The sequence below is a fragment of the Parambassis ranga genome, chromosome 8, assembly GCF_900634625.1.
Source record: "Parambassis ranga chromosome 8, fParRan2.1, whole genome shotgun sequence".
Lineage (NCBI taxonomy): Eukaryota > Metazoa > Chordata > Actinopteri > Ambassidae > Parambassis > Parambassis ranga.
Window position 1 is genome coordinate 2330820 of NC_041029.1, and position 21277 is coordinate 2352096.

General features: G+C 43.2%; 1 protein-coding gene across 1 annotated transcript in view; it reads left to right on the forward strand.

Annotated features, from left to right (window-relative positions):
* The window catches only part of elfn2b (extracellular leucine-rich repeat and fibronectin type III domain containing 2b), a 47244-nt gene that overhangs the window by 11320 nt on the left and 14647 nt on the right, over positions 1-21277 (forward strand). The window contains exon 2 of the mRNA XM_028411242.1: positions 7830-7997. The gene's annotated coding sequence lies outside the window, so the exon portion shown is untranslated. The remainder of the gene's footprint in view (positions 1-7829; positions 7998-21277) is intronic.

Sequence of the window (21277 nt, forward strand, 5' to 3'; positions counted from 1 at the left end):
GTCAACATTGATTCCCATACAGTCTCAGTCAGAAGCCAGAAGATGTTTGTTTATTCTCCTGTTTTTCATTTCCCTCTTCTCCACTTTTATTCTGCTGAATCAAACAAACACAACTGGACAGAGTGTGCGTGTACACGCGTATAATATACGTACGGTTTGCATGCACAACTTGTACACTCCAGTTTGCAACCCCGGGGGGTCAAATAATTTCACAAATGCTCCCATTTTAATCCAACAGAAAAGCTGTGTGTGTGTGTGTGTGTACGCGCGCTGTGCTTTCTTTGCAAAGATTAGCATACTATTTCATTTAAAAGTAAAAGCTTGCGATTCTTTTTTTAAACAGCTCAGCTGAAATGTTAGTTGAAATGTGAAGTTTTTTTTTATTACACAACCTTAGACAATAGATTCTCATCAGTGTTTTGTGAACACTCCACTGCAGACATGAACCTTTTGTATATTACACGTCCTGCATTTAATGCACTCTTTTGTTTCCTGCAGGGACAATGTGTTTATTAACATGTATGAATGCCTTCAGGCTCATGCATTTTGTTCGCATTAATGGCAGCTTCTGTAATAAACTGCAGACTGAGGCCGCTCGACTACAGTCTCCTTACTTGTGTAATGGATTCAGCTGTGAGTAGCTCTAATCTGCATAACCTCTTAATTACAAAGATGATTATTCCTTTCTGAAAGGACATTTGTTGGTTTCTCCATGTGGATCTAAAAAAGGACAGAAGATGTGCAGCTGTAGTGTGCGAATGTCTCGTTTAGTTTGTGTGGATTTGTGGATGCAGAAAGAAGACCTTGAAGGAAAATGACTGTTTGAACTTAGTGGGTGTGGCTGGGTGTGACTTAATTTAGATGACCCTGTTTTGAGTCTGTGTTAGTTGGCTGCAGAAACTCCAAAAATCTGAATATAGGCAATCAGGATGAGTGCTAGTGGAGTTCAGAATCTGTGTTGATACCAGCCTGTCAGTCAAAGTGTAAATACACTTTATTACATGAAATGTTAAGTCTTAATATAATTAACAAGTAGGGTTTATTTCTGCTGTAATGTTGGAGGTAGGTGGGGATCGCCTCAGTTTTTGGAGGCAGCCCTCAAATGGACACTATTGGAACTGCTGTTCATTTGACGAACTCCTGCATTGGCTTCATTTTCAGATCTGGTGGAAGCTGCTTGGTGTCATCACAGATCAATATATGCCTTTCCACATCACCTCCACCCAGCCTCCACCTTTATTGAACAGATTTGGGTTAGGCAATGTTCAGGTTCTGCCAAAATGGCAACAACATTAATAGACATTTTCTTGACACTTTAACATGTAGGTCTGTAGGAGCTAATTCACTTCTAGTGCCAGTGGACATTGTAAGTATTGCAGTGTTTGGTACTTGGCTCCATTTCTCAGGCCTAAAACCTTGCTGTCAAGCCAAAAAAGGCCACAAAAAGCAGCTCACTGCCATTATCCTAACATTATTCTGATGGCACCCCCCACCCCACAGAGATTTGTTATTCACCACGTGAAAGAGGTGGACGCACAGGCAGAGGAGAGTTGAGATTATCAGTCTCATTCTCTCTCTCTCTCTGTAATCCACAGTGTTTCACCACAGAGTGTTGGAACAGCAGCACTCAGTCCAAAACCTAAACTCTGCTGCCAGAAGTAAACAGCCTTGCATTGTAGCTGCTGTCAGGCTCATGTTTACAGACATAAACTCACAGCAGGAATGTTTCATTTGCATGTATCCACACTGAGGAGGGATCCTGATGAATTTGCTACAGAACTGTAAATGTGCCAAAAACATGTAAAAATAAACATTGCCTGAAGACTTGGATAATGGTTGGAAACACAGATCAGAGAATATTCAGTGAATTAAAATTATACTTGAACAAAAATGATTAATTAGGACCTGCAGTGAATGTTTCTGAAAAGCTCCTGACACCTTCTTTCAGGATTCTCAGATGCACATGGATTAAACTCAACTCAGACTCCCTCCTCCCTAAGACACTGTGCAGATGAGCTGACTCCAGTGCTCACAGACATCTTTAACACCTCTCTGGAGTCATGCCATGTGTCAGCCTGCTTCAAATCCTCCACCATTGTTCCAGTTTCCAAGAAACCAAGGATCACTGGTCTTAATGACTACAGACCTGTGGCACTGACATCTGTAGTCATGAAGTCCTTTGAGCGCCTGGTACTGTCCCACCTCAAGACCATCACAGCCCCCCTCCTGGACCCCCTGCAGTTCGCCTACAGAGCTAACAGATCTGTGGACGATGCTGTCAACCTGGCTCTTCACTACATCCTGCAGCATCTGGACTCCCTGGGAACCTATGCTAGGATCCTGTTTGTGGACTTCAGCTCTGCTTTCAACACAATCCGCCCAGCTCTCCTCCAAGACAAGCTGTCCCTGCTGCATGTTCCAGACTCCATCTGCCGGTGGATCACTGACCTCCTGACAGACAGGAGACAGCATGTGAGGCTGGGGACGAATGTCTCGGAAACAAGGACCATCAGTACCCCAAGGCTGTGTACTTTCCCCTCTGCTCTTCTCCCTGTACACCAACTGCTGCACCTCCAGCCACCAGTCTGTCAAGCTGATTAAGTTTGCTGATGACACCACCCTCATTGGACTCATCTCAGACGGGGATGAGTCTGCCTACAGGATGGAGGTGGACCGTCTGGTGTCCTGGTGTGCTGACAACAACCTGGAGCTGAATGCCCAGAAGACAGTGGAGATGACGGTAGACTTTCGGAAAGTGCCAGCTCCATCACCCCCCCTCACCCTGACAGACACCCCCATCTCCACAGTGGACTCTTTCCGATTCCTGGGTACCACCATCACCCAGGACCTCAAGTGGGAGCTCACCATCAGCTCCCTCATCAAAAAGGCCCAGCAGAGGATGTACTTCCTGCGGCAGCTGAGGAAACTCAAGGTGCCAGCCAGGATGATGGTTCAGTTCTACACGGCCATCATTGAGTCCATCCTCACCTCCTCCATCACAGTGTGGTACGCTGGGGCCACTGCCAGGGACAGGCACGGACTGCAGCGTGTTGCGCGCTCTGCTGAGAAGGTGATCGGCTGCAGCCTGCCATCTATCGAGGACCTGTACGTCTCCAGGACTCTGAGGCGTGCAGGTCGGATCACAGCTGACCCTTCTCACCCTGGACACGGACTCTTTGAGCCACTCCCCTCAGGCAGGAGGTTACGGTCCATTCGGACCAGAACCTCACGCCACAAGAACAGCTTCTTCCCCTCTGCTGTTGGACTGTTAAACTGTAATTAATGCACTGCTCTGCACTGTCACTTCAGAAGGTCACTTTAGTATAGTCACTGCACAATGACGACTATTTGCACTGTTTACTCCATCTTGCACTACTTGCACACGAGTACCACCTCACCGATCCATGTGGTACCTGTTACATTATTACATTATTACACTGTTCCATTCGATCATATAAGGGTCTATGTTTACCATTTCATCTGCACAGTATTTTATGTTCTGTTCATTGTATGTCTGTTACGCCATGTCTGTCATGTAAATTTAGCCTTACTGTAGTTTATTTACTTAATTTTATCTTAGTTTTTATCTTATTGCATGTTAATTATTATATGTTCTTTGTATGCACCAATCACTAAGGCAAATTCCTAGTAATGTGAACCCCCTTCACTTACATGGCAATAAACATGATTCTGATTCTGATTCTGATAAAGTGTGATTGGTGCTTCGGATTAAATTGAGTTGTGGCAACAAGGGCTTTGGTTGAACATGAACAAGTAAGCCTAGAGCAGGGGTTCCCAAACTTAACGGGTTCATGGCGCCCCTGTGAGAAGTCCATTTTCCTTCAGAATAAAAGAGCCCAGGTCCTGACATTGACAGTCAGTTTATCTAATCAGTTGCTAGTATTCTCGGCCTGTTCCCAACAATGATGTAAAAACAATAAAGCATCGAAACCTACGTCACCCTGAACCGATGGAGACTGATCGTGATGCGTCATGCTGCTCAAAGCAAACATTCCCGTTGTACATAACAGACCTGCTGCTGCCAGTTTAAAGAAGACGAACACTGTTCTGCTCTGTCTCTGTGTTTGACCGGCCTGCAGCTCTGCAGCCTTTGTGGCACATTTCGCCTGGTAGTCCAACAGTAAGGACACATGCAGCTCGGAGGAAAGACACAGTCAGACAGTCAGACAGACAGACGGCTGCTAATTATTAGAAGCTCAGTCTAAATCTCTCACACTGTAAGTAATGTAGACACTATTTATGATCCTCAGAACTGTTCATTATTTTGAGATATGTTAATACTGTAAAACTGTAAAGCCTGCAGGTATGAGACAGAGCTTTTTCAAACAAAATGTCTGCTTCGACTCATTGCGTAACCATCAGGGGCACAATCACCAGATGTGGGCTCCTTCTCTCCCATCAGCTCGGTTGGCCCACCTGCCTCCCACAGCTTTGTGACATTACCTCGCTTCTTGACTCACACCTGCTCTGCTCAGACTGTTAAACCACACAGTCCTTAGCAGTCTCAGTTTCTTTTTCTTGCAGGGTGTTTATTAAAGAAGAGGTGAAGAGAAAAGTGCAATGCAGCAGGGGTGATGCATCCCACAAACAGCCAATAGGAGTTCTTCAGTAAATAAAGGAAACGTTTATATGATCATCTACATAATGAAATTCACTTTTTGATTTTTGAATCAGATTATCTAATGTTAAGCTATAAACAAATTACAGCACATCCTCCACATAACGACACCTGGTCAGAACAGAACATGTGGGCCATGTTTGGCGGTAGGGATGGTTTTAGATTGTGGTGGTACTGCGTGACGCACCTTCAGTCCAGAGCCTGAGGTTCACATCTCCCTGTTTTGTTTTGACTCATGGTTTGGCATTTAAACATACTGGTTAAGGTTAGAGTTTAGGTCTATTTTCAAATCTGGCTGTCACACACACAAACACACACGTGTCCATGCTCAATCCAGCTTAACCCAGCTTGTTTGTTATCCTCCAAACCGCTAGGTAGCGCCTCGTAATACATATATACAGAGTCCGTTCAGGCCCATGCATGCGTCGCTCGTTCTTTGATTTTTTGTTTTTTTTTGGTTTAAAAAAGCCTCAGAGAGGTGGATCGAGATCTATCCAGATATATCCAGATACGACCCAAATCCAGCTCTAGCCGAATTGATTTCCCTAGTGTGAACAGACTCAAAGAAATGAGGCAAGTTCTTCGTTCTTGTGGACTTAATAAATGCTTAATTGGTCGGACAGGGAGCCGAAAACATGGAGGCCAAGCTGTCCACATACTTTTGGTCATGTACCGTTTTCATACAATGGTTGTTTCCAAAGCTCTTATATGGCTTTCATCTCCATTAACACTTACATATAGGGGAAAGTGTGTGTGTGGTGTCTATTTACTAATAAGGTAGTTGAAGTTTGGAATTAAAATGTATGCATACATTTGCTGAATTTAAACCAGCATCACATGCATTAATAAGAAGCTCATTCCTGAATGTTCCAAATATTCATATATATCCTGATCCATACGTGGAGTGTCCTCATAAAACCCACGCAGCGTGAGCCATGATAATTGGTTGTTTGCATAATCACATTACGAACGGGAATCGTCCAGATGAACGCGACGCATCTCACTGATCCTGTTATTTATTCTTAATTTCTTTCTGCCTGTTGATCGTGTTATAGATATGTGATGCAGCAAAGTGCTGGGGAGCGTTTCAAGCACAATTACGCCTCTTCCAAAATAAAAAATGACAGACACAGGCTCGCACAGTGCACATCATGCTAATTAAGCGATGTTTGCATGCAAAGATGAAGATGGAGAGGTCACTGCTTTCTCATGCTCAGTTGTTTGAAACTAGAAACACGAGTACAGTAAAACAATCAGTGAAGTCAATGCACAAAAATATTTGGACATATTCTTTGAATCTGATGGCCTCCATGTTTCTGATTCATCTTAATCCTCATCTGCAACAATGAGTTGATGAATGGAAGCCTGGAAACGGGAACCTTTTCTTGTTGTTTGATTAATTGTGGACAATCAATCATTAATGCAAACAGTCATCAGCTTCAGATCTAGTAGATTTACAACTTTTCATCGGGTCAAGATTTTCCTCAATAAGGCTCCATCCACACGGAGACAAAACGGCCGTATCCTCTTAAGTTTTGTGTCGTTTAGGCGTTTCGTCCGCACGGAGCGTTTCAGAGTCCATGTCTCTACGTGGACGCCCAATGCTAGTTTTCTGAAACAATGGCGACACAGCTCCACCTCCCCCTTACCCCGCATGTTCTCACTCCAACAACAACAAACTACAGAGCTTGTTTTTGCTTTTAACAGCAAAATCTTCTGCTCCTCTGCTAACACAGCGAGCATCTATGTTATTCTATTCTATGTTATTCTATGTTTAAATTGCAGGAGTTTTTTGTGTGTGTCTTCTTCTCTCTTTTTGGATTGCTTTGAAAACAAAAGCGCCTTCGTCTCCTTGTGGATGGGGCCTAAGTGTGCCTGTTCTAGCACCAAATCAGGCGAGGTAAAAAGGAAGCAGAAGTGATGCTCACCACAGTCATGGTGCTCTCAAGTGAAATAAAGCAGTGATGCCAGGAGGGCATGAATCCTGTACTCCTGGATGAAAGTCTGCAGCAGGGTTTGAGCCACCATCTTGACCTTCTAACACTGACTTTCCTGTGGCCTAGATGATATGGAGCCAAGCACCCAGATGTGCTATGTGTGATCTCTGTTGGTGTGATAATTTCCCCTCAGTGGTTGATGAGTATTAAAGGGTTAACTCCTCACTTGTCTGTCCACTGATGTAATGATGTAAATGCACACAGCTCAAACATCCCACAAACACTCATGAAAGGGTGTGGGGGCTTTAAAATGCTGACAGCACCTCAGCATGAGTAAGACCTCTGGTGGAAACTGAGCTGCGTGGCATCCATCCATTATTGAGAACGCTATTGAGACAAAAGAGAACACGCAGCGACATGTTAGAGAGAGCAGCACATGAAATCCTGCCTCTGTGAGGGTGATCTCTGTGACTGTCCTCATTTCACTCACAGCTGACCGAGAGCTGATAGGATGCATTGTGTGTGTGTGTTTTTTTAATGGCATGTTCCCTTGCCTCGTGCACGCTCCTTGTGCCTCATCACGTTCATGCGTGATGATATTTCTGCACTCAGCTTGAAAAGGAGGAGCAGTTTTATTGCTAAAAATGAGATGTCATGCTCGGCTTACTTTAGGGCAGCCAGCCGGTCAGGCAGCCCCTCCCCTCACCAAGGTCTGTGTCTGTGTGAGTTTGTATGTGTGTGTGTGCCAGGCAGCAGGTAAAAGAGCTAGAGGGAAAGAAGTAGAGGAGGACAGAAGAAGATGGGGGACTGTGTGTGTCACTTTCTCTGACAGTTATCTACACAAATTGTATGTGGATGGGATGTGTGTTGTGTGTTGATGACTGCTGTGACAGGTGCTCTGCACCGTCTCTGGAACAGCAGAGAAGTAGTATCTCATTATAGACTGTACAGACAAACCGCCATGTACCTCTCTGATGGATCATCGGCATTATTGTCAACGTTATTGTCTGCCCCAGGATGGATGGATGGATCGAAATTCATACTTATTTCAGATTTTTTCCATATTTTTGACCCATTGTTCCTGAACTGATGAGTCACCTCTAACAATACTGAATAATAATCTGTGAATATTTTAAACATGCTGTTATGACTAATTTGCTAAAAATATGAGAAATGGAAATCAAAATGTTTCTCTCTTTTGAATGCAAAATATCTGGTTATGTTATTGATCCTTATTTCTCTTTAATTTTCAGCTGCAGTCCCATTTTTGTCTGCTAAGCTGCCCAGGATCTGTGCAGAATTCAGTGACAAACGTAGTCCGGGTGCATGAGGAGCGCTGCTCTTTGTAAAAATCTTCCCAAAGGATACTCATCAAGGAAAGTTCCCACAGAAAGAGCTGAGGAGACAAAGACAGACAGCAGGTAAGAGTCCTTTTCCTGTGTTACGTTTGTTGTGTCATGTCACATGTGCACACAGCACATGCAGAGATCATGTCAAGCAACAGGACTAAGGCTTGTGCAGTGTGTGCATTCACTGTCTGTGTGTGTGTGTGTGTGTGTGTAAAACATACGGTCGAGCAGTGTGGTGAAAGGAAAGCACTCATTAGTATCCTTGCAAGCTCGCATTATGCCACCTTTCCTGCCTTTATTGCACTTGTTTTAGTGGCAGCTCTGTCATTAGTGCCAACAGAGCTTCACTTCGCCGTGGCCGGTACAGTCTGAGTGCATGTGCACATGTGAGCACGCCACATGTGTGTCAGGCAGAGATACAGTAAAAGGAGTAATTGTTGTAATTATTTCTTTCCTGCCCGCTGCGTTAGCATGTAAGGGGAGTCAACCCTGTATGCACCTTTGTGCTCACAAAATGAAGTGTTTTCATTTTGTGTGTGTGTCATTATGCTAATTTGGGTAGTCAGAAAGATACTCGATGTTCCTGACAATAACACCAAAATAGAAGAGAGGTGACATCTAATCACTGTTAAAGTGAAAACGAGGCTTCACCTGAGATTTTCCACATCAGGGGTGTTTTTCATGGAGGGCCTGATTTGATAATGCAACAGTGTGCGAGTGCCAAAAATCCCTGATGACATCATTTCAAACAATAAAAAGGGGGGTATGCTGTTATTTAATTACTTCATTTCACACAGCAAAATAACAACATTTTAGCATTCAAATGAACAGATAAGAACAAGTTAAAGCATACATTTACAACATTCAGAAAGTATGTGACTGTGATAATTAAGTTATTGACACTACCGTGGAGGTGAGATCTGGTCATATATGGCAGGTGTGGTTTAAGAGCAGCAGTAGATGTAGGTGAAAAGTCACATTGACTATTTAAAGGTGGGGGTCACATAGTGCTGGTCTCAAGCGGGTCTTGTTAAAGTGTATGTAAAGTTTACACAGGTTTGCAGTGCATGCCTCTGAGACATGACGATGTAATGACGTGCCTTACCACAGATGCGTACTGAGATAGTTTGGAGAGAAGTGCTGCATCTCATATTGCTACACCAATAAAACATCACAGTTTATAACAGACAGTTGGCTCACACGACACAAACAAGTTCATATTTTCTTCACAAATAATCGCATTTCGGGAAAGTTGCTTTTATCTAGCCGCCGGTTAAAAGGCAGAGAACTTCACTCTTACAGCATTGACACACTCTGATAGCAGCTTGTATGCAGAAGCATGTTTGGTTTTCATGGTGAATTGTGTCGAAGTCCTGAACCGGTGTTATGCACCCTTAGAGCCCTCTGCTGTGTAACCATCGTCCAAGCCCTACAGCACTGTGTGACGCACCGTGATGATGCAGACAGCATGAGCTGACGATGGTCTGCTCAGAACATCACATAGACGTTAAAAAATATTAATATCATGAATAATAAATATGAGGCTGGTGATGGCTAAAAACCTTCCTTGTGCAAAAACAGAATAAGGAATTAGGGTTTAATTTAAACATGCTTCACATTTATCTGAGGTTTAAATGATAGATCTGTTTAACTGTTTAGAAGCACCTTTATGTTTAGCCACCCTGTTCTGTCTCTGGCTGAAGATTTTATCACATCACCTGCCAGACTATTAAAGCGCCCCCTAGAGGCTGCTCTGCCTGTTACAGGGCTGGAAAAGACTAAATGACAGTGTCATCCTTAAGGTCTGCGTTGAAGGATACGAGGACAGAGGGTTTATATGACTGCAGCTGTGTGAATGACTGTACAGGTTGTTTACACAGTTAATGAATAAACAGGCCATGGCTGATCATATAGTAGGTGTAAATGCAGCGGATGTATTGTATTTAGAGCACACATTCACAAACACACACACACTTTGTGTGCAGGCTGAGCTGTTGTTCTTCTGCTGCAGCATGTTAGTCTTTTTGTGCTGAGCACATCATGAACACCATTTGCAGGTTTATTTGATGAAAATGAGCTGCTGCTGGGATCCACAGGGGCCTCCCCTCCTGACGAGGTGGCTTTAAGCGGCTCCAGCAGAGACTCATAGCGACCGGTGGTTCATGTGAGGTTTCTGCCTGCGGGGACAGCGAGCTGACATGAGTGTGTGCACCACAAACACAAACACACAGTCCTTGCTGGGGAGCACGTCTGACATTGAGGAGCGGGGGTCACATCATTGAGAAAATAGCTGCATACACATACAGTAGAAGCTTTGCTGTTTGAGTCATTGTTTAAGCCTGCTGTTACAATGAAGGTGGTGCCACACACTAGGCTGTAATCGTATATATTGATGTGCAGTGACTTCCACATTGTGGTGTTAGAGTGAATCTGTTATTTTGAACCAACAAAGCATGAGCTGCTCTCCAGCTCGTTAACTCATGTTAGCTAGTGTAGCCTAACAAGGTGTGTGAGGAGTTAAATGAACTGGCTACTGCTGCAAAAGTCAATAGATTACATCAATAGAAACTCTGTCATTTGTCCAGAGGAAAACCTCCAGGGCTTCTGCCTATGTGGAAAAACTTGTAGTTCATGCCGCAGCCTGTAGGGGCTGGCTCCTGAAGTGAGTCATTTCCCATAGACTCCAATGTTAAAATTTCCACCTTTAAAAAACCATTCTGGTCTCAACTGATAAGTTATTTTCTAGTGTCAATTGTAAGGGGGTGAGGGGATCTTTTTATAACTCACTCTTTTAATTAATTTTGGACTTAAGTTACGCATAACTATGGGTGTTACTGCTTTAAGTGACAGGCGGTTGCCGTGTCACAGTGCGGGTTTCCTGCTTCCGCGATTGCCTGGGTTCCTCAACTGCGCTCGTGCTCCCCCTCTTTGGAGTTTTGGCAGACTGTATTGCTGCCAACATGGTGGCAGTTAGAGCATCCCGGAGCCTCCAAACAGCTCTTCAGAGCTCTTCACAAGTGTGTGATGTGGTTCATGAAAAACATGTATAAATACAAGACAAAGGCATCAGTTTATAGGAAAGGAAAAGAATTTCCTTGTTAAGGCAGAGGAAGGAGCTGGCCCCCAGTATGTAAATCCAACAAGTGTGCAAAAAGCGTTGTAAGTTTGTCCCTTCCCCTCGAGTTTTTTTGGAATGGCCTCAATTACCAAAACTTTGAGAGTATCAGGGTTGGTGTGGTCTGCCAGTCTGTAGTGTTGTGTACCCTTGTTTTGTACCCTTATGACATATTTGTGTTCATTGTGATTTTACTAATTAGATAGGTCCACCTTTTCCCATTTCACATCAGCTCTGTGAGAGCTTCCCAGCAAGGTGGAAACCTGTTGCTCACAATGCCATATTCAAGTTTGGTTTGATAGTTTCAGGATTGATTGATTGATTGATTGATTGGGTGTGATATGAATCATTGGCTGTGGTGTTCCCAGTGCCAGCTGAGAGATAGAATCCCTGTAGCGTTTCCGGGGCCTTCCCTAGGCCTTCCTTCTGGTTGGATACGTTTAGAACACCTCACCAGAAAGGTGCCCACGAAGCATCCAAACCAGCTGCCTGAACCACCTCAGCTGGCTCCTTTCAATATGGAGAAACAACGACTTCTTGCAAGCTTCTCACCTCATCTCTAAGGCCACCGTGCAGAGGCGGTTCAGATACTGTTTGCTGGAGCTGACTAATAATTACACCGGCTGTTAGAGGGAACAATTACTGAAGTATTGTTGAGTTCTACTGTACTACTTTCAGGTCTTTGTACATGCAGTCATGTGAAGTGATGATACCTATCACAGAAACTGGCCTAAGATTCACCTAAATCCCAGCGGCTCCTTCATCACACTGTCCTTACATGTTTCACAGCCCAAGTGTCTGCTTAAAATCTAAAAATCTAAACTACCCCATTTAAGCATCAATCCAGCAAAGCCTGCTTTAATTATAAGCCTCCCCCAAACTCAATCAGAACAAATAAAAGAGCCCTTTCAGCTGTAATGGGATTATTGATTGGGTGGCAGCCCAGAACTGAGACTGTATGTTTGTGTCTGCTGTGTGTGTGTGTGTGAGATCAAACCCTGCTTCTGTGTGTGATAAATAGAAAGATGGTTCACATTTTTTTTATCTCTTCCGTTTATCTGAGTAAATTGTCCTTGACATGAAAAAGTTCTCACTGTTAACGTGATTTTACCAAAATACCACTGCTCGAATCAGCAGGATGTCATGTGACCTGACACTTTAATAGGGAAGCATGAGAATATACAAACCTCTTTCATGAAAACCTTTCACTGCCCTGCCTTGTTTACTCTGACGTCTCAACAACACATTACTATGAAGCTTCTTTTTTCTCTTCAACAATAATGGCCACACAAACACACACGGGAGGGCGCAGGAGGATGTGATCCATGCATTTGTGAAAAAGAACGACTCTAAAGTGAAAGCATCACACCTGTGATTAAGTGAAGTTAGACATGAGCTTTGTGTGACCAGAGTTAGTCTGCTGGACTAGATGACCTGCACTGGCAATAACCAAACTGCAGTTCCTTGAGTGTCCACATGAGGCTGCTTCTGAAAAAGGAGCTCCATGTAAAAAATCAGAAACATGTTGACAGCCTGGTATAATAATTGTTTTGGTCTCTATTGATAGTTTCCAAGTTCATATAATATGCAACCAAGATGGCGATGGCAGAGGTGACATCACAGAGGGTTTGTCCATTTTGAACCAGGCTGTAAACATGTACTTCTGTTGTGAAGTTGGAGATTTTTACACAGAGGTCTATGTGGATCGACTCCTTTTTTGAGGGGCGGCCTCTAGTGGCCAATAGAGTAATTGTGTTTTTTGACTTTTCTTCAAGTTTCTCTGCCATTTTATTGGTCATCATGGTGACAAGTCTCACTCAAACTATAAAGATATACATACACTAATTGACACAACCACAGGAGGGTGCATGTGTTTTTATATTATTAAACAAAATAAGGACAACCTGTAGTCTGTTTTGAGTTGCTCATCATCGCCATGTTGGCAGGGTCTTCTTTAACTTCAACTTTATTCAAATCCAGCCTCTAGTGGACATTCGGGGATCTGCAGTGTCCACGTGTGATGTGCTGGTAGCCACTTCTTGTTGTGTAACCTCCCCAGATTTACATTAAAAGTCAGCAGACAGGAGACGGTGTTTATTTTCACGTGGAAGCACCTCCCCGCCCTCACACCTCAGTTTGTTAGATGTGTCTCAGGGGTCTCTTTTCATGACTCTTTCTCAGGCTTTCATGTTATTAGCTGCATATATTTACACTCCTGTAATATGCCTGTTAAACATGCTGCTGCTAATAAAGGTATGCCTCTCCTTGGTGCCTCTCCTGTGCAAGGGTTTGTCTCTCATTATTACCTGCCGTACATGCACAGTGTTAGAATGTTGTTAGCGTGGTCTTTGTTTGTACCCTTGTTCTCTTCTTGTTCTTTGCATTCACAAACAATGACAGAATTCTGCGTATGTTGGCACGCCTTTGGCCCCCCTCCCTGCAAATGCTCAGTTTTTCAGCATTACCTCATGGTTTTATGGCTCCCAGCCTCCTCCCTCATTCCCTGTCTTTGAAGTGCTAATCCGTTTGCCAGGTCTGCCGGCTAATGAAGCTGCAGTCTTCAAGTAATTATCAGCGCCTTTTGCGAGTAAGAGTGCCAACGACAGAAAAAGAAGTGAAGTAAAATCACAATGATCGCTGTAATTGTGGTCATATTGTTTTTGCATCTGTGCGTGTGGGATGGTCCATCATGGTTTTTATGCTGAAAGATATTTTTAGTCCAACATATGTGCTAAGGACACCAGATACTATATGGAGATGTGTTGGAGGACAGTTCTTGACTTATAGACTAAAATCCTGTAAGTGTACTCCACAGTACTTCCCACTAACTGTAAAAAGCAGTTTTAAAGTGACAAACATTGTTTATTTCTTATCATGGATCTTTGTCTGCAATATCAGTCTACCTGATGTTTAGGTTTGCATGTTGTCTTGGTTGCTGACGTCAGAAGAGTTCCGTCCATCTTTATTGACTCTGCACCCCTAAGTACACACACACACCTTGAAAAAATATAAACAAATCTGCATGCATATCAATAAAAGCTGTGCATCGCTGTGGACTATACGTTTCCATAGATGCTGCAGTCTACTGTGCATCTAACATGTCCGCGGGGTCCACAGCTGTCCATGTACATGCAGCATACATCACATGCACACATACCGCCTGCAGTGTGGAGCTGCTTTGTCTTTGAAGTTTGAATAAGTCAGTGAGCATTTGTCTGGTAGAAAAGGAGGAGCTTACACACGCGCCTCATTTCATCCATGCTAATCTATGCTGACGTTCATTTTACGGCTCCGCTCTCCACCAGAGGATGAGACCGTGTGGAGGCTTTAGGTTGTATTTTATTAAACATAACTGCCTCAGTACACTCAGTGTGTATCTGGCCTTCTGCCTTGATGAAGCACCTATCATGCCATGTTCAGATTTGCTCTGTTAAATAACTGAAGTCCGCACATAACACTTTGTTATGAGCACCACACCAGGAGAGTGGGAGAACACAGGAGAAGGAACAGTGGGGGAGAGAGAGGAAGACACATCCCCCATAATGCAGTGAGCCATACATGTTGCATAAGCTGACCTATCGTACTATTATCAGATCAGTATGCTTGCAGAACTTCATCCAGAAGCTAAACAATAGCAGCAACAAATAATAAATAACGTACAGTCAGAGGAAGGAAAAGAAATCTGACCAAAGACTCATTCAGACAACCATCCCACGGAGATCTCCTGCATCCATAACTGGCTCAGGGACTTCTTTGAGTGTTTCACGGGCAGATGCATCACAGCGGGAAATACTGTGTGTGTGTGTGTGTGTGTGTTTTGTTTTTTACTGTGTATCTTTCATGCATATTTTATATAAGTGCTATGATATTTCTTGGTCCATGTAATCTTTAATGTTCACTGCTGTCAGAGAAAGAGGGAGGCAGGTGGGGGATGTGGGCGTCTGAGATCAGTGTGACCATATAAGTCTGCCGACTCCTCCCTCACACTGAACATGGACATGCCGAGAAAGATTTTTGCAGGAATATTTCGACTAACTGTAATGACAGATAAATCCACTCAGTCAGGAATCAGGAATCTGCTGTCAGACAGGCTGCGTTCTGAGGATTTTCTGTCTCAACCGGTATTTGTGGGCCGTCACGTCCAATTGCACCAATCCAACCTGCAGTGCTGTTCCTACAGGCGAGGTGTAGTCAGACCTGAGAATTCATAGGTATCATAAATTTTTCAGCCATTTTAAATGACACATTTGCAGTAGAACTGTAAGGAAAATGTAACTCAGGTTGGAGACAGGAACAGAGATTCAAAGTAACTCTCTAGATGTCTGTGTTAATACGTGTATGTTAAGATTAACGATCACACACAGAAGTGCTCATGCTAATAAATCAGATAAAAGATAAAGGCAAAAAAGAACAAAGATGTGTATGAGACCACTGTTTAGGATGCCACTTCAGTCAATACCGTAGACCGTATAAACGGTGTGACGTCACCCACAGGCTTCTGAGGAGCTGTTTTGAGTCCCTGTGGGAGGCTTTTGTCATGTTGGCAGCATGATAGTCCACATAAACTTGCAGTACAAGCAAAGAGGTGGAAGCAGGAAGCTCACAAGAACATGCCAATGAGGGCCTGTACCAGGCTGTAAACATGCCCGTTTCTGCTGTGAAGTTGGACTTGGACTTGGATTTAGAGGGACCTTCTCAGCCCTCCTCATAGCCCTTGATGTTAACAGTGATTGTGAGTTTGAGCATATTCGTCAGGACAAGGTAAAAGGAAGTACTCTAATAACAGTATCATGGATACTTCTTGCAACCTGTGGACACAGATAGTGAATCTGCCACATGATTATATATCATAGTTTAAAGCATCCAGGCAGCTGGCTGTGTTGTGTACCTGTCTCTGTGCCCAAGTTTTTGCCTTTGAAGAAACCTTTGTAGAACTATTTACCAACCCGTTCAGCATGCACTAGGTGGCTAACAGGTCGCTCTCATTCTAGGCTACCTACATAGTGTAACCCTGACATGCTTCCCAGCTTTAAAATAACACGGGGCTAGGTCTCAGACGACACACTGAGCCTCATTTAGTGCTCCAGTTTCATCTTCTTGGCCTGTGTGTGTGTGGTAAGATCTAGGTGTGTTGTGTGTTAAATGAGACTCAGCCTACACACAAATTATGACCCAGTAATAACTTCTTGTAACTGTTCTAAAAATACTATAAATCCAAACTCTTTAATAGCACACATACTTGTTTGAGGCTGCAGCAGAGACTGATGTGAAGAAGAGATCAGAGTGAAACAGGCTGGATGAAATAAAGCAGAGCTGAACTCAGGCTGTTCTTTTCAGAATTTACCGCTTTATTCCCAGCACGCTGGTGTTTCTTTGTATGCCTAAACAAATGTGCAAACAAGAGCCAGGTAGATATCTTGAGTTCTTTCTACAGTCCATTCAAAGAGACATGTTGACATAAACACAGCGCCTACATGTCTCTTTAGACCTGAGTCTAAAATAAGAACTTTAACTTTCACTGTTTAGAAACATTCTATAATATTAAGACCCTATTGTAGGTGTCTGGTTTGGTGTAGACACACAGCAGTATCCTCTGCATAAAATAACATTTGTATACATTAAATAAAGAGATTTTACAGGTGAGTTCTATAAAAACTTCTATGGGGAGTCCCGTCTCTTCTTGATATTAATTGGGTGATGACAGGACCGATGAGCTTGTGTTGGTGCAACAGTGTATGCACAATGTGTTCCATTTCATGTTTGATTATTGGCTGATGTTGTTCCTGAGTCTGTCTTCTGCCTTGTGCCTTTATCTGAATGTTTATTCCAGGCTCATTGTTCAGTTTTACACCTCCTCCTCCTCTGTCGGACATGTCGTTTTGAATGCTCTCTGATAAGTGACAGCCTCTCTTGAGTTTTCCTTTTCTGTGGTAGGTCTGATCAGTCTCACTTTTGTTCTCTGAGATTTAACTAATGTAGTGAAATGCCATGTTAATTACACCAACTGTGCATCTAAACATTACCTGCAAAAAATGGTAAATTCCACCTCTATTTATGTGCATGCGACTGAGGCACACTTGGCTTCCAGAGAACGTGGCGGTGATCATTACGGCTGCAGCCAGCAGCGTTCGTTGCATTGTTCTCATGAGCGGAGCCATTGTTCTGTTTCTGTATGATCACAGGCCATATGCTGATGATCAGCCCACGTATTGAGAAACGCCTGTGCCTACGGAGACATGGGTAGAAAGAGAAAGAGAGAGGGGGAGAGAGAATAAGGACACAGATAGATAGATGGGTTCGTTTCACCAACAGCAGGTGACAGACATTGTTAGCTCCCTGAGAAAAGGTGCAGCCATTGATTTCCCCCCTTTTAAAATTGGATCTCCTGCTGTGGTTTTCTCAACAGTGTCAGGAAGATCGAAAAAAGCCAGACATAATCATTGGAGTCTTAACCCTCACTAAGCTGTCAGAACGGTGAGACAGCAGTTTGCAGGTAAAGAGGGGACAGGAGAGTGATGGCTTCCAAAATTTCCAAAGCAGCCCAGGCCCCAGGGCAATCAGAGGAATAATCAGGCTCCTTTCTGTTAGTGTTTACTTTCACTCACGTTCTTCTTTATCGTCACATTTTTCTCTTTTTATCACAGGCTCTTACATCTATTCCTGTTTTTCTTCTTTCCTTCTTCCACCTCCACCCACAGCCTACTTCTGACCTCATCACCTTACCAACACAAGGCAGATACAGTCTTTGACAGCCTGCCATCCACTTTAATCTATAATTCATCCAAACACCTCCTATGGATGGAAACACACACACAAACACTCTTTCTTTAACCCCATTCTCTGACTGTCAAAGAAGGCTGGCAGATCTCAGAAAACTCCTCATTCGTTTGTGTTTTTATGATGATTGTGATGGTGTTTACATAGCCATGCTCCCTACTGTGGCATGTGTCAACGTTTCAACGTGTGTGACAAACCGCATTTGGTCAATAATACATCTTCCAGATATGACACATGGTTACGTTTATAGTGGATAGTCCATGTTCCACTATAAACGTACATGCAACATATACACACACACACACAGAACCGAGCGCTTCAGCCCAAGATCTTCAGCTTTATACATCGCACAGAGGTGAATGACTCAACGACAAACTAGCGGTCCATTGTAGTCGACTATTAGTCCATTAGTCGTTAAGGTAGTCGATGACTAGTCGACTGTTGAAATAGTCATTAGTTGCAGCCCTATTTGCTGTATGATCTATGCCAGGGGTTGCTACGCTGCTGTGACTCTCATGTCTCTGTGAACACCATGCAGTGGATGTGAAGCTGCAGTTATCACTAAACTGACTGTATGAGAAAACATCTTTCTTAGATGTTAGCCTCCTCTGTAGCTGTGTGCCGGGTGTTTCCTCTGGTCTCTCTGATCCTTCTGTTTTTTGTTTAGTCGAGTAATTACACTTGAGATTTTTTTGGGGGTTTAGGGCTCTTACTTTCAGGCAGCTTTGTTTCCACCGAACTCCATAAAATATCCTGCTGTGTCTATCTTTGAAACTTTGTTCACCATCCACTCTTCTTTTCGGCTTGGAACTCCTTTATTGTTCACAGGCATACAACAATTAAAGCTCTGAGCTGAACCCTCTCACCAACTTGAGTAGAAGCGCCTACCTCTGATCTTTGCCATTATATCTGCTGCACAAAAGAAATCACTTGTGTTAGTATGACTGTGGGTTGTCCTTGAGTTTGACAGTTCCCTTTTTGTTTCCATAAGTATTAATAACCTTTGGTGTATGACCACGGTCCAGCTGTGTCACTTCACATGTTTGACCAGAACTTGAAGCGTGCATCAAGAGAGGGATGAACTAAAAAGCACGTGTAGCTTCAACATGTGCAGTCATGTACATTTTTGTCAAACATTAATGAGGCTCATGGGAAAATTAGACTCTGGAATCTGTCTGCAGCATGTTAGACCAAGACACAGACAATATTCAAGATCAAACTTCCATCGCACCTTTGAATGGGACCTGCTGTTTGATATCCATCCACCAGTTCTATAACCTTAAAGTCTTTCTTTTTGTGGTAAAGTACCCCAAAAAAGCTACTATTTAAGTACAAAGTTCACTTAGTTTTAGACACAAATGGGTGGATTAAGGTCTGTCTATATTTAAAGGTAGGGTAGGAGATCTTACTCAGTGAGTAACAGCCAGAATTTGAAAATACACTCCCACCTCCTTCTCTCTGAGCCCACCCTGAAGCCACGCCTCCTAATCACAGGTCGCAGTATGTGTTCACAGAAGACGACTGTGGTCGAGCACCGCAACCTGCATCAACCGGATCTCATTCACAGGTAAAAAACATGTAACATCATCATAACAAATATAAACAACAAATGTGGCAGTTATTGCAAGCTAGATCTGCCAAGCAAAAATGTTACTTTATGAAAACAGTGCGTAATACTATTTATATAATAATAAGTGCGGTGTTGCAGGCTAACTAGCCACAGCAGTCATGTAAAGCTAGTCACCATGTTAGCTATGATGCTTCACCGTCTTTGCTTTGAATGCTCAGCACAGTGTGTTCCTATGCAGTCAGTTTATGTTATGGATGAACTCCTGTAAAGCTAATCAACAAGGGTAGTGATGCTACACAGCCAGTTAGCATTGAATGTATGAATCTTCAGTGCATTTGCACTAGTGTTTATGTTGTTTACAGAGCAGTCTGCTCCCTACAGATATTCAGCTACCTCACATCACCAGACACCTACATGCTCTACTAGTCTGAACACCAATCATATGCAAGACCTGTTCAAGGACAGTAAAACTCTGTTTATTGACAATATAAATGTTTATTGTTTACTGATTGACAGGTCAGAATTCAAATCCTGAGCCTGGAGCAGACCTATCAGCTGCTGGAGCTCCATCTGAACCAAGTCTGACATCTGACCTCCTCACCATGGTCCTCCTGCAGCAGGTGCAGCTAGCTGTTGTTTCTGAGGGAGCTGCAGGCTCAGATGATGCCGTGGACAACCTGGTGACTGCAGCATCCTCATGCTGACACACACAGGCCTGTATAGCAGGGAGGCGCCCCACACCTAGAACTGGCCTGTTCTTTCTTCAGGTTCTAACATGTGTGGTGCTTCTGTTCTTTTTTTGTTGATCATACATGAGAATAAATATCTGTTCACTGAAAAACTGTGTTTGTTGTCTATTACAGAAAATATTCAATCTTTGTTATTTTAAAAAGCTGCACAAATAATGAAAACCAGATATTTTGGCAACAGTTTGCTGTATTTGGATTTAAATAAAATACATAACATATATACAATAGAACAAAATCAGTGATCATTATTATCATGTGCTGTCCTCAGGCAGGTGAAGACTGGTCTGGTGCAGCGTCTGGCCATAAGATCACAGAGCTGTGGAGAGAATATCACAATTACACAATGTACAGTAATTACAGCAAGATATAGAGTGCAGCAGTAAACTGAACAATGATAACAGCAGCAGGTCTATGACAGAAGACGCTGCTCTGCTCTCCCTCAGCAGAGCTGAGGACACAGCTACAACAACACAGAGACAACGTAGCAAGATTAGCAGCCCTGATGTGACCATGATAATGACCATTGACAAGAACAAAGTCTTTGTATCCACATCAAGTTTGTCTGATCATCAGAGAGAAGCTCAGAAAAAACGGTAAATGGAATAAAACCATAAACCATAAAACCAAAAACCATAAAAATGGTGTTTAACTTGGCGTTCATGTGCATCGAGTTCACGTACCTCTCTGGTGGTGTGTGACAACCAGCTAATACAACGCGCAGGGGCGCCTCGGAGGATTGGCTGATATTTTTAGCGTTTTATAGCTTCCACAGATGATTCATATTCTTCGTTTTAATGTGAAACTGCCGAACTAATTGGTTGCTATCAGACTGTAAAGAGAAGTTACACTAATTTAAAACAAAGTGCATCAGAATGAAATCTCCTACCCTACCTTTAATTTAAAGGGTGACTGTGGCAGAAAAACATTGTATCATCAAGAAATGTACTTGCAAAGCGAAGCAAAGGTAGTCTGCACGGAGCGGTCTCTTCTCTGGACATGAAGAGTGTGAATGAAGTGGTGCTTGTTGGTCCTCAGAGGAACACAGTGCTGACAGAGTGCTGATGCACGCCAGCTCTCCAGTGCTTCTGGTGCCAGTTCCTGCCTGCAGAGCTTCTAAAGGCTACAATCAGAGTGGACAAAT